Here is a 13,804-nt window from a genome sequence, read left to right as displayed (position 1 = left end):
ACGTTATCCTACAGGTTCCACGTTGGCGCCGGAATCTCTGGTGTTGCGCCGCACTACATCCCGCCGCCATCAACCTTCAACGTGCTTCTTGGCTCCTCCTGGTTCGATAAACCTTGGTTTCTTTCCGAGGGAAAACTTGCTGCTGTGCGCATCATACCTTCCTCTTGGGGTTCCCAACGAACGTGTGAGTTACACGCCATCAAGCTCTTTTTCGGCGCCGTTGCCGGGGAGATCAAGACACGGCTGCAGGGGAGTCTCCACAATCCAATCTCTTTACTTTGTTTTTGTCTTGCTTTATTTTATTTACTAGTTTGTTTGCTGCATTATATCAAAACACAAAAAAAATAGTTGCTAGTTTTACTTTATTTACTGTCTTGCACTCTATATCAAAAACACAAAAAAATTAGTTACTTGCATTTACTTTATTCCCCTTTCGTTTATTTCATCATGTTTCCTCCTAAGTACACTCTAAAAGACATACCGGTAGGCCGAGGGTCTATAATTGGAAGAGATAATATAGAAGACTTTTTCACTCATGTTAGTACAGCTGAAGATTTGAAGATAGACACTTGGTAGAACTTGCTCCCACTTATGAAATTGCTGTTGCTTCTTTAGTACACATGTTGGAAACTAAATTTGTTAATCTCAATCCTATAATCCAACACATGTTTCTCACATTAGGCGATATGGAGGAAGGGGAGAAGAAAGAATTTGTCTTAGAAACCCTTCTTAAAGAATTTGGTAGCATAGCAAGAGAGGCTAGAAAGGTCTTTATTAAATACAATATGCTTGGTTCTTACACCAACTTTGCTAGTACCCTTAGAAAAATGGATATTGATAGAATAAAGTACACTAATAATGTTAATGATGTAGGGGATATTAAGACATCAATACCCTGCAAGCTTGCAGGAATGTTTGAGGCATTAGAAGATAACTATGGTTGGCTTGTTCCTGAAAATTTGTTTGATGAGAATAGCAAGCCTAAGAATAATGAAAAAGGAGCCTCTGAAACTTACATAGATAAGATAACATGTATTGTTGAGGCAACTCCCAACACCCCTGGTGATAATGTTGATGCACCACCCTTTGATAATACTTGATACACACTTTCTGCGCCTAGCTGAAAGGCGTTAAAGAAAAGCGCTTATGGGAGACAACCCATGTTTTTACTAAAGTATTTTTGTTTTATATTTGAGTCTTGGAAGTTGTTTACTACTGTAGCAACCTCTCCTTATCTTAGTTTTATGTTTTGTTGAGCCAAGTAGAGTCTTTGATAGTAAAGTGAATACTAGATTTGGATTACTGCGCAGAAACAGATTTCTTTACTGTCACGAATCTGGGTCTAATTCTCTGTAGGTAACTCAGAAAATTAAGCCAATTTACGTGAGTGATCCTCAGATATGTACGCAACTTTCATTCAATTTGGGCATTTTCATTTGAGCAAGTCTGGTGCCATTTTAAAATTCGTCTTTACGAACTGTTCTGTTTTGACAGATTCTGCCTTTTATTTCGCATTGCCTCTTTTGCTATGTTGGATGAATTTCTTTGATCCATTAATGTCCAGTAGCTTTATGCAATGTCCATAAGTGTTAAGAATGATTGTGTCACCTCTGAACATGTTAATTTTTATTGTGCACTAACCCTCTAATGAGTTGTTTCGAGTTTGGTGTGGAGGAAGTTTTCAAGGATCAAGAGAGGAGTATGATACAATATGATCAAGGAGAGTGAAAGCTCTAAGCTTGGGGATGCCCGGTGGTTCACCCCTGCATATTCTAAGAAGACTCAAGCGTCTAAGCTTGGGGATGCCCAAGGCATCCCCTTCTTCATCGACAACATTATCAGGTTCCTCCCCTGAAACTATATTTTTATTCGGCCACATCTTATGTACTTTGCTTGGAGCGTCGGTTTGTTTTTGTTTTTATTTTTGTTTGAATAAAATGGATTCTAGCATTCAATGTATGGGAGAGAGACACGCTCCGCTGTAGCATATGGACAAGTATGTCCTTAGGCTTTACTCATAGTATTCATGGCGAAGTTTCTTCTTCGTTAAATTGTTATATGGTTGGAATTGGAAAATGCTACATGTAGTAATTCTAAAATGTCTTGAATAATTTGATACTTGGCAATTGTTGTGCTCATGTTTAAGCTCTTGCATCATATACTTTGCACCCATTAATGAAGAAACACTTAGAGCTTGCTAATTTGGTTTCCATATTTGGTTTCTCTAGAGTCTAGATAATATCTAGTATTGAGTTTTGAACAACAAGGAAGACGGTGTAGAGTCTTATAATGTTTACAATATGTATTTTATGTGAGTTTTGCTGCACCGTTCATCCTTGTGTTTGTTTCAAATAACCTTGCTAGCCTAAACCTTGTATCGAGAGGGAATACTTCTCATGCATCCAAAATCCTTGAGCCAACCACTATGCCATTTGTGTCCACCATACCTACCTACTACATGGTATTTATCCGCCATTCCAAAGTAAATTGCTTGAGTGCTACCTTTAAAATTCCATCATTCGCCTTTGCAATATATAGCTCATGGGACAAATAGCTTAAAAACTATTGTGATATTGAATATGTACTTATGCACTTTATCTCTTATTAAGTTGCTTGTTGTGCGATAACCATGTTTACTGGGGACGCCATCAACTATTCTTTGTTGAATATCATGTGAGTTGCTATGCATGTTCGTCTTGTCTGAAGTAAGAGAGATCTACCACCTTAATGGTTGGAGCATGCATATTGTTAGAGAAGAACATTGGGCCGCTAACTAAAGCCATGATTCATGGTGGAAGTTTCAGTTTTGGACATATATCCTCAATCTCATATGAGAATAATAATTGTTGCCACATGCTTATGCATTTAAGAGGAGTCCATTATCTGTTGTCCATGTTGTCCCGGTATGGATGTCTAAGTTGAGAATAATCAAAAGAGAGAGATCCAAAATGCGAGCTTTCTCCTTAGACCTTTATGCTGGGCGGCATGGAGGTACCCCATTGTGACACTTGGTTAAAACATGTGTATTGCGATGATCCGGTAGTCCAAGCTAATTAGGACAAGGTGCGGGCACTATTAGTATACTATGCATGAGGCTTGCAACTTGTAGGATATAATTTACATAACTCATATGCTTTATTACTACCGTTGACAAAATTGTTTCATATTTTCAAAATAAAAGCTCTAGCACAAATATAGCAATCGATGCTTTCCTCTTTGAAGGACCATTCTTTTTTACTTTTTATGTTGAGTCAGTTCACCTATCTCTCTCCATCTCAAGAAGCAAACACTTGTGTGAACTGTGCATTGATTCCTACATACTTGCATATTGCACTTGTTATATTACTCTATGTTGACAATTATCCATGAGATATATATGTTACAAGTTGAAAGCAACCGCTGAAACTTAATCTTCCTTTGTGTTGCTTCAATACCTTTACTTTGATTTATTGCTTTATGAGTTAACTCTTATGCAAGACTTATTGATGCTTGTCTTGAAGTACTATTCATGAAAAGTCTTTGCTTTATGATTCACTTGTTTACTCATGTCATTACCATTGTTTTGATCGCTGCATTCATTACATATGTTTACAAATAGTATGATCAAGGTTATGATGGCATGTCACTTCAGAAATTATCTTTGTTATCGTTTTACCTGCTCGGGACGAGCAGAACTAAGCTTGGGGATGCTGATACGTCTCCGACGTATCGATATATTTTATGTTCCATGCCACATTATTGATGATATCTACATGTTTTTTGCACACTTTATGTCATATTCGTGCATTTTCTGGAACTAACCTATTAACAAGATGCCGAAGAGCCGATTCTTGTTTTCTGTTGTTTTTGGTTTCAGAAATCCTAGTAACGAAATATTCTCGGAATTGGACGAAATCAACGCCCAGGGTCATATTTTTCCACGAAGCTTCCAGAAGACCGAAGAGGAGTCGAAGTGGGGCCATGAGGCGCCGCCACACTAGGGCGGCGCGGCCCAGGCCCTGGCCGCGCCAACCTATGGTGTGGGGCCCTCGTGTGGCCCCCCGCGTTGCCCTTCCGCCTACTTAAAGCCTCCGTCGCGAAACCCCCAGTACCGAGAGCCACGATACGGAAAACCTTGCGAGACGCCGCCGCCGCCAATCCCATCTCGGGGATTACGGAGATCTCCTCCGGCACCCTGCCGGAGAGGGGATTCATCTCCCGAAGGACTCTTCACCGCCATGGTCGCCTCCGGAGTGATGAGTGAGTAGTTCACCCCTGGACTATGGGTCCACAGCAGTAGCTAGATGGTTGTCTTCTCCTCATTGTGCTTCATTGTTGGATCTTGTGAGCTGCCTAACATGATCAAGATCATCTATCCGTAATGCTATATGTTGTGTTTGTCGGGATCCGATGGATAGAGAATACTATGTTATGTTAATTATCAAGTTATTACCTATGTGTTGTTTATGATCTTGCATGCTCTCCGTTATTAGTAGAGGCTCTGGCCAAGTTTTTGCTCTTAACTCCAAGAGGGAGTATTTATGCTCGATAGTGGGTTCATGCCTGCATTGATATCTGGGACAGTGACAGAAAGTTCTAAGGTTGTGGATGTGTTGTTGCCACTAGGGATAAAACATTGATGCTATGTCTAAGGATGTAGTTATTGATTACATTACGCACCATACTTAATGCAATTGTCTGTTGTTTTGCAACTTAATACTGGAAGGGGTTCGGATGATAACCTGAAGGTGGACTTTTTAGGCATAGATGCATGCTGGATGGCTGTCTATGTACTTTGTCGTAATGCCCAATTAAATCTCACTATATTTATCATGACATGTATGTGCATTGTTATGCCCTCTCTATTTGTCAATTGCCCGACTGTAATTTGTTCACCCAACATGCTTTTATCATATGGGAGAGACACCTCTAGTGAACTGTGGACCCCGGTCCATTCTTTTATACTGAAATACAAATCTGCTGCAATACTTGTTTTACTGTTTTTTTGCAAACAATCATCTTCCACACAATACGGTTAATCCTTTGTTACAGACAAGCCGGTGAGATTGACAACCTCACTTGTTTCGTTGGGGCAAAGTACTTTGGTTGTGTTGTGCGGGTTCCACGTTGGCGCCGGAATCTCCGGTGTTGCGCCGCACTACATCCCGCCGCCATCAACCTTCAACGTGCTTCTTGGCTCCTCCTGGTTCGATAAACCTTGGTTTCTTTCTGAGGGAAAACTTGCTGCTATGCGCATCATACCTTCCTCTTGGGGTTCCCAACGAACGTGTGAGTTACACGCCATCACATCACTAGAGTAGCACATAGATGATATTCAACTAGATCACAAAGCTCATGATCACATAAAGATCACATAAGAGAGAGAGATGAACCACATAGCTACGGTACAGCCCTTAGCCTCGGGGATGAACTACTCCCTCCTCATGGGAGACAGCAGCGGTGATGAAGATGGCGGTGGTGTCGATGGAGATGCCTTCCGAGGGCACTTCCCCATCCCGGCGGCGTGCCGGAACAGAGACTCCTGTCCCCCGAATCTTGGCTTCGCGATGGCGGCGGCTCTGGAAGGTTTCTCATACCGTGGCTTATTCCTTTAGGGTTTTCGCGACGGAGTCCTTAAGTAGGCGGAAGGGCAGCCTCGGAGGGGCCCTGGTGGGGCCACACAATAGGGGCGTGCGCCCCACCCCTTGGCCGCGCCGCCCTGGCGTGTGGGCCCCCCTGGCTCCCCTGTGGTCTCTCTCCGGTGTTCTGGAAACTTCGTGGAAAATAAGATACTGGGCATTGATTTTGTCCAATTCCGAGAATATTTCCTTACTAGGATTTCTGAAACCAAAAACAGCAGAAAACAGGAACTGGCACTTCGGCATCTTGTCAATAGGTTAGTTCCGAAAAATGTATAATAATGACATAAAGTGTGTATAAAACATGTGTGTATCATCATAAAAGTAGCATGGAACTTAAGAAATTATAGATATGTTGGAGACGTATCAGGCATCACTCTGAATTGGTAATGGCCCAAATGAGTTTTGAACGCCGTTTTGGCCTCATCAGCAGGAAGCATGCGAATCTGGTGGTATCCCGCGCACAGATCTAACTTGGAAAAGATTGCAGCACCCCCCAATTCGTCAAGCAACTCATCAATTACCGGCATGGGAAACACATTTTTGACAGTGAGCTCATTCAGTCTTCTGTAGTCCACGCAAAATCGCCATGTCCCGTCCTTTTTCAACACTAGCAGCACGGGTGAAGAAAATGGGGACATGCTTGGTACAATTATCCCTGCTGCCAACATTGCCGAAACTTGTTTTTCAATTTCATCCTTGTGAGCAGGAGACTATCGATATGGCCTTGCACTACTAGGAAAAAGCTATTCAGTGGCGCACCACTATTCCCATCAGTGGCGCACTGCTGGTGCGCCACTACTATCACGCCACTGCTAAGTTTTAGTAGTGGCGCAGCTCCAGTGCGCCACAACTATCCTATGTAATAGTGGCGCACTACCCTGTGCGCCATTGATAGATACAGTGGTGCGCCACTACTACTCCAAAGGGGTGCGCCACTGTTGTTCAGCAGCAGTGCGCCACTACTGTCTGCTGTCGGTGCGCCACTGCTGCCTCCTTGGGTGCGCCACTGTTACGGCGAGCTGGTGCGCCATTGCTGCCTGTTTAGGTGCGCCACTGTTGCATCTCAGACGTGCGCCACTGCTGGTAGCTTTGGTGCGCCACTGGTAGTTTCGAAGGTGATCAGAGGGTTGTGCGCCACTGGGTCCAGGCTGGTGCGCCACTGTTACTTGGTGGTCGTGCGCCACTCATGATCCAGTAGTGCGCCACTACTAGTAGTTCGTTTTCATTTTTTGTATTTCGGCATGTATTTGTACAGGTTGTATAGCACAGTATAACAGCACAGATACGGAATATATAACACATATATACAACAACACGAGTATACCAATACATAGTCCTTCACATTAGCCTCCATGATTCACAAGATTTCAAATATTAGACAAGTGTTACGGTGTTACAAGTCAAATGAGCTAGTGGTTACACAAGGTCGATCATCTAAACTAGCATCACATAGAAGAGAGCTAGAGTCACTACTAGCACCGTCCCGATGAAAGTGGTCTTCATCCGGTTCCTCCTCCGCTCCGTCCTCTCTCCCGCCAGATAGCGTGCGTATCTGTCTTCGGCCTCCGCTCTAGTGGTGTACCCTTTGTAGCTATTACCGCTAAAACGGTGAACCTGTCTCCGACACTCCTCCCAGTCGTTGTAGACTCCGGGAACCTTGCCCTTGTACACGACATACCACGTCATATCTGCGTACATATGCACAAGCCAAAGAAACATTAGTGCACGCTCATAGATGTTTGCAACGAATAAGAGCAAACTCAAAAACGATCCAAGTAGTATGAACTAAAAGGCATGCCTCATACATTGTTGGTCGGAACAAATATCAACATTTAGGGAAGGGGTTAGTGAAACCAAGTAGGATGCACAAGAGATTGATACTTGTGTCATCGCACCAGGTTCACTAGCCCCTCCCCCAAGTGTACAAGTGACCAAACATTCTAATCATCGGCATTTTGAAATACGAAAGCAAATGGAAGAATGACAAGGGCCTCATACTTTGTCGGTCCAAACAAATATTAACATTTAGGGAAGGCGTTAGCGATGCCAAGTAGGATGCACAAGAGATTGATATTTGTGCCATCGCACCAGGCTCGCTAGCGCCTCCCCCAAGTGTAGTGACCACAAAATTTAATCATCGGCCAATGCAATTAAGAAGTGCCAACTCAAATAAGAAACAAGTAGCTAGTATGAACTAAAAGGCATGCCTCATACATTGTTGGTCGGAACAAATATTACCATTTAGGGAAGGGGTCAGCGAAACCAAGTAGGATGCACAAGAGATTGATACTTGTGTCATTGCACCAGGTTCACTGACCCCTCCCCCAAGTGTACAGTTGACCGAACATTCTAATCATCGGCATTTTAAAATACGAAAGCAAATGGAAGAATGACAAGGGCCTCATACTTTGTCGGTCAAAACAAATATTAACATTCCGTGATGGCGTCAGTGAGGCCAGGTAGGATGCACAAGACATGGATATTTGTGCCATCACACCAGGCTCACTTACGTCACCACGGAGTGTACAAGTGACCAACCATTCTAATCATCGGCCAATGCAATTAAGAAGTGCCAACTCAAATAAGAAACAAGTAGCTAGTATGAACTAAATGGAATGCCTCATACATTGTTGGTCAAAACAAATATGAACATCCCGGGATGGCGTCAGTGAGGCCAGGTAGGATGCACAAGAGATTGATATTTGTGCCATCACACCAGGCTCACTGGCGACACCCCGGAGTGTACAGGTGACCAACCATTATAATCATCGGCATTCTGAAAAACCAAAGCAAATGGAATGACGAGGGCCTCATACATTGTTGGTCAAAACAAATTTTAACATTTAGGGATGGAGTGAGCGAGGCCAGGTAGGATGCACAAGACATGGATATTTGTGCCATCACACCAGGCTCGCTCGCTCCACCCCCGAGTGTACAAGTGACCAACCATTCTAATCATCGGCATATGCAAACAAAATTAACGACCAAATCAAGTGCGGAAAACGACAGAGCCATATATATAAGTTCACAAACATAGCCGAACTAGTAATTAAACAGACATGCAAGTAAAGTGCTGGATAAAGTTTATTACAACAGAAGCTCGTCTTTAGTTCACAACTACATAACTAGGCTCGCACATCAAGACTTTCTCGGAGCATGGATAAAACCGCCGCCTTTCTTCAAGCACATCCATGAGCGGTAGTCGTCACCCTGCATTTGGAGCATTGTGTCTATGTCACTGTTTGACGGCTGATAGCCGGCGAAGAACTCCCCCGCGCTTCTAACGACATCTTGATGGATGATTTCACAAAACTCTACTTGGATGCGGAAGAAGTCTTGCTTGATGCCGTCGTCAGGGACCCGCGCCAATTTGTTGGCCCAGTCTACGAGATGCTCGGGTAGCGTAAGCTGCTGCTGGTCCCGTATGAACTTATCCATGTGATAGAGGGCGTAGTAGGCATCCTTGTTACTAGAAGGCGGCTTCTTGACGCAGGGAAACTTTGTTTGGTGCTTGAACACATGCTTCCCGTACCTAACATTTGGCCTCTGCATGTTGCCTTTCGCTTTGACGTAGCCATTGAGAGCATCATCAAGTACGGCCTTGACATTCGTGTAGTCCGTGGTTGACTTACCGTCCGCATCGAGGTATGTGGCCACGGAATGCTTCGGGGTTATGGAGATGAGTGTGCAGGTTTTGTCTCTGCGTAGAAGACATAATGTTTAAGAACATGACGATTGAAATCTAAAAAAATCACGAGTTAAGACCGGTACGGTGAGGGGGTGACTTACTCGGGAAATACGAGCGGGAGGATGTTACACTTCTTCCGGTTCGCTAGAAAGAAGTCTTTGAGGTATCCACTCGCGACTGCCCGGTCTCCGGCGGTGGCCAAGTGGACGGCACGCATGTAGAAGGGGTCGGCTATCGCGATGTCCGGGATGTTGTGTCTAATGATCCGCATCGCCTTGCCGAGCGAGTATAGGCGAATGAAGGTGTAGTGCAGCGGATAAGCTGTTCAGCATGGCGAAGATGTCATCATACCGCAGGAAGATATTCTCCGCGAAGCCACTATCGACAAAGCCATGGCCCGAGGGCACCTTGGCAACATACACTGGGTATCCATGATCTTTCTCCCTGAGACGCCGCTCCTCCATAAACATAACACCGTCAACCGGAGATCGCATAGGACCGGGTGCAGCATCGTACAATCTTTGAATTAGCATCCGCTCACCCGACACATGCACCCTCGCCTCGATATTCTTGGGCACCGGTGGCCCGTCCCGAGCACGGATAGGTGCCGGCTGGGCTGGCAGACTTGTCATCCTTCTTCTTTCTTTTCCGTCCCTTCGGCTTCGTTTTACTCGGGACTGCATTCTCCTCTTCGCAAGCCTTCTTCGGTGTGTTAGGACTGATAACACTTCTCACCTCGGCTATCGGCTGAGTCTCGGTGAAGTCGGCAGGCTGGAGGCGTCTCCCGAGAATAGAATAGGCGCCGCTTGTTGCAATAGGTTTTCCCCTCGGCGGCAGCTTGAGAGGGTTGGCTACTGAGATCGTAGTCCATCAACCCAAAATCGAAGTTGCAGTCCAGGTTGGCGAACGTACTGTCCTCGTCCGGACCGTCGTTCGGATCCTGTGCCATCTGCATGTCCACATCAGCTGATGGCGGCACCGTTGGGGTGGTCTTGCCATGGCTTGGCGCCGGCACGGCTGGGGGTGCTGTCTGTGGGGTGGTGTCCCTCGCCCCCAAACGAATCTGGCTCTTTGGCCAAACCATGGACCAATTGAAGCAATGCTGGAGGGTAAGGACCTCATCTTCGTCGGCACCATGGGGTTGAAAGGGAGGTACCACGTCGTCGTAGCCGCTAAGCACCCGAACCAGTTGAATCCTATACACGTCGGGTTGCATGGGTCTACCGTGTAACTGGCGGTTGCTCGGTTGAACGATTTTGGCCTTGGCAACATCGATCAACTCGCCGTTCACAAAGTGCAGGAGAGTGCATGGGACGTCGACGGCGGAGCTCGCGGAAAACATGTAGGGCGTTAGGGATGGCTAGCTAGTCAAAGGCAAGGATATGGAAGTCATTGGCCGAGGGTTGGTTACCGTGATGGCGTCCAGCTCGGCTAAGGTCGAGGCACCGCCGGCGACGGGCGTGCAACTGATGGAGTGGCCGCTTGTTGGCGCGGTGCCGGGCGGCGTATTATCCGCAGCGACGGGTGCATTGAGCTGAAGTAATGGCGCCGCGGGAGACACCAAGGTTGGCGCCGCGGGAGCCACCACGGTTGGCGCCGCGGGAGCCACCAAGGTTGGCGCCGCCGGAGACACCATTGTTGCCGCCTGCGGACTCACCGATGGCTCCACGTTGTGGGAGTTGCTGCCCGTGAACCGGGAACCGGGGGTTCCCCTTTTGTCCTCCCTTATACCACGCGTCCGGACCGGCAACCAAGGTAGGGATGAGGGAGCTAAGCGTCGTGCCCACTTGGTCCTCCACTTGCTGTCGTTGCGTCCTCTCGTTGGGTCTCCACGATTTGTTGCACTTGTTGCCGCACTTGCTCCTCGACCAATGTCGGGATCTGCGCAACTTGTGCCTTGAGCTGTGCGACCTCCTTCTCATCGATGGTGGCCTTTCTCTCCTTTTTCCCCGACTTATAGTAGTCTGACCATTTCATAGAGCATCCTTCGCCGGCCACACGACCAGCCGACGTCGGCTTACTCAATGGATCCCTCTTCTTGTGGGCATTCAACGCCCTATTTAAAGGGTTGTCCCAAGGGGCACACTCGCGAGGAGCTCGTGGACCCCGCGCCGCTACTAGCTTCCTTTTCACTTTCCGCAGCGATCTCCTTAGCCTACGGGAGGAACATGCATGAACCATTTAGAAATTTGGATTCATCAATAAGAATGCAACCATAAAGGAGCTAATTAAGCGGGTGCATTCCTTACCAGAAGAGCCTCAAACTCGCTTCACATCCGGAGTGGTGGTGAGCTCCTTTGTTTTCGGGTCAATACGGTACCGGGCCAGGAGAAAGTTCCTGGTTTGCTTGTTTTTGTATTGCGGGAAGAGGGGCTCGAGGCCGTTCTTCACACGCTCCTCATCCGCGGCGTCCCATTTCGGTTGCGCCACCCTAAAACCGCCGGGACCAAGTTTGTGGGTGCCTAAGTTCAGTTTTCGCATGTCCTTCCCCCACCGACTAGAATCCGACGTTGACTCGCTCTCGCACTTGATCTTGAAATCAGCGTAGTCTTGCTCGGTGATCGAGGGATTTGACTCCTTGATCTTCTCGTAACTCTCACCACTATTAATCATTTTCTTCACTCGGGTCCTCCAACTAGCGAGGGCGGTGCTCATCTTCGTGAGGGCGGCATTGTGCACTTTGTTCCGCATGAGACGCTTTTCTGAGCAGTCCACCGGGAACTCGTATCGTTCGTGCAGCTTCTTGAAGAGGAGGGTGCGCAAATTCGCTCGGTCAGGATGCCTGAGGTTCTCGGTGTTGATCGAGACCGTGCTCCGGAGGATGCACCCGAGTTGGGCAGAGTACCCTTTGACTAAATCAGGGGGCGCCGTTGGATGCCCACTGGCGTTCACTTCGGTGAATGCCTGCTTCACGGTGCTGAGCACATTCGGGCGACGCTCCCTCCGTAGCTTCTTCGGTGCGCCGGTGTCATCCTCGCCGGCACCATCCGTGGTGTCATCCTCGGCGGCACCATCAGTGGTGTCATCCTCGGCGGCATCGTCCGCTCGGTACTCCGGATCGGTGCCATCATCCTCGCCGTCGTCGCGGCGAGGTTGTGACTCCATCACCTCCATTTCATCGGTTAGCATCCAGAATGGCTTGCTACCGCTGCCGCCGGCCTCTTCGTTGTTGGCCATGTTCGAACTAAGTAGGAAAAAATGCATAAAGTTAGCGCAAGATTTCACGGAAAAATTGGGCATGACCTATGCTAATTTATGGACATATGAGTGCCCCATTTTCGCCGAAACGGAAATGAATCAACATTTCGGCGATAATGGGCAACTCTGTCGATCCCTGCACAAGAAAATGACACAAATACACCAGGAAAACAATCCACCAGCTGAGCACCATGGCATATACACAATTGTTCCTCCATATACACCATGGCACATATACAATTGATCCTCCACCAGCTGAGCACTCAACAGCATGCATCAGCTAGCTATATGCATCAGCTAACCATGGGCATACATCAAGCAGCAAGCAGCAACAAGCAGCAAGCAGCAACTAGCAGCGACAGCAAGCAGCTAGCAAGCAGCAAGAAGCAGCTACGACTAGCAGACGGCAAGCAACGACGACTAGCAAGCAGCGACAGCAAGCAACTAGCGAGCAACGACAAGCAGCATGGCAGCAAGTAGCAGCTAGCTAGCAGCAGCAGCTAGCTAGCAGCAGCAAGCAGCAAGCAGCTAGCAAGCAGCAGCAGCTAGCGGCTAGCGGCGAGAGCAAGCAGCATCAAGCTCACCGTGAGTCGCGTGGAGTCTCCGAGAGGTGAGTTGTTGCTCCGGGTCGAGGAAGATGCGAGGGCGGCGGTCAGGTGCTCAACTCCGCCTTGAAAAACATAAAAATAAAAATTCAGTAAGCTTGTTCATGGTACTTGTGGAGTTCAAACGAGAGAAAATCAAAAGGAAACCTGATGCTAATTAAACTTTGTCTTGTGTGCTGTCATTTTTATGTCAGGCAAATGGCTACAGGGCTACACATAAGCAGAACATAATGATTTATGGTCTAGTGCACAGAATATGAGGCATTCATCCAGAACAGCAACATTCATCCAAAGAGATCAAATGTTCCGGAACGAGCCTCATTATTTTGCTTCGGTATAACTAATACTGCTAATATTTGGCATATATCCAAACGCAGCGAGTAAAGCAACCACATTAAGGCTAAGCACTAGCTAGCCGATGTTTATAAGTTTGTTGTTAATGTTTACATGGCATTGTACTCAGAATGACCTTGCTTTACTATTCGCAAAAATAAAATGACCTTGCTTTACAACCGTAGAACAACTAAAAATAAACTTGACACATATATACTGTAAATAATTGCCTATATAAAAGTCCAGGTGTAACACAGGGAACACCACATGTCAACCAAACAGCTGATAACCCCCAACCAATCTATGTAGTATATTTGCCAAATGGAACAGACATAGAAATACACCTGAACACAAGCTAC

This window comes from Lolium rigidum, chromosome 7 (assembly GCF_022539505.1).
Source record: "Lolium rigidum isolate FL_2022 chromosome 7, APGP_CSIRO_Lrig_0.1, whole genome shotgun sequence".
NCBI lineage: Eukaryota > Viridiplantae > Streptophyta > Magnoliopsida > Poales > Poaceae > Lolium > Lolium rigidum.
The sequence above is the reverse complement of the archived record's forward strand: the minus strand, read 5'-3'. Positions refer to the sequence as shown.